The sequence below is a fragment of the Limanda limanda genome, chromosome 2 (genome assembly GCF_963576545.1).
Source record: "Limanda limanda chromosome 2, fLimLim1.1, whole genome shotgun sequence".
In the NCBI taxonomy this organism is placed as follows: domain Eukaryota; kingdom Metazoa; phylum Chordata; class Actinopteri; order Pleuronectiformes; family Pleuronectidae; genus Limanda; species Limanda limanda.
The window spans coordinates 1641641-1642960 of record NC_083637.1 but is presented as its reverse complement, the minus strand read 5'-3'; positions in this window follow the sequence as shown (position 1 = coordinate 1642960).

Genomic DNA, 1320 nt, shown 5'->3' with positions numbered 1-1320 from the left:
TCACTTCATCAGCTGTGAGTCAGTGATGCAGCTCATCCAGTAGAAAGAGCAGCAGGGACTTCAGTCCTGTTCAGAGGTGGAGCAGCTTCCTCTCTGCTTCATGTTCACGTGTTGGAATGAACACGCTAAGAGCTCAGTGTGTGTCCTCTGCATGTCAAAGTGCAGAGTGGACACCTGAGAGGTGGATTTACTGCTGTTACAGGAGAAGACATGTTTCACTGTGTGTTGATGAACATCTGCTTCTGACAAACTGGGACCAGATGAGACAGATGGACCTCAGCAGAGGTTCTGCTCTGTATAAAGAGCTCCTGGTTACCATGGTGATGAGGAGAGGCTTCAGTCCCACTGATCTCAGAGCTGTGACAAAGATCCACCTGATCAGTTCTTCACTGATGAAGTGAGAGGACAAACTGTCTCAGATCAGATGAAGACGACACCGTCTCTGTCCCTCGTGTGAGGCTGTCAGCTGTGGTCCAGCTTGTGTAAGATACAGCGCCCCCTGGTGGCATCTGGTGAAAATATATTATGTGACCCCGACATAATAACGTGTGAACGAGATAAATAACTCGAGGCCAAGAGATCTGAATCTGTTGTTTACTAACAAGACGAGTGGAAGACACGAAGACACACACTGTCTCACTGTCTCTGAGGACACACACTGTCTCACTGTCTCTGAGGACACACACTGATTCTGAGGACACACACTGTCTCACTGACTCTGAGGACACACACTGTCTCACTGTCTCTGAGGACACACACTGTCTCACTGACTCTGAGGACACACACATGGACCTGTCTCCAGGAAGCTGACTGAGGTCATCTGGTGTTTTGGGGACAGGATGAGTCTGGAGACATTGAGATGTTCTGGGTGAGTTAGAGATCAACTGAACCAACCAGACGTTGATTTAAACTTCCCTTATCCGTCCCTTTAAGGAGAGTGTGCACCACACAACAGTGGAGAGTCACTGTGGTCAGTGGGCGGAGCTTTGATACGGGTTGATCTCCAACTTAACCTGGAGCAGGTAAGCCGTTCATCAGAAGTTACCATGGTGATTTACCTCGTTAAGAAGTGGACGAGCTTCGTAGGACTGAAAAAACTAAACCTGAAGTTAACCTGATAACCACAAATCCTGCTTGGTAGCACAGACCCTGGATCTGTGATACTCACTGTGTTTAGTAAAATACTGATGAAAGCAGCGTGGACTGACTCCAACCATCTACTGACCTCAGAGTCTCCAGTCGACAGGTTGGACTCTGCTGTAGATCAAGCAGCTCCTTCACTCCTGAGTCCTGCAGGTCGTTGTCTCTCAGATCCAGTTC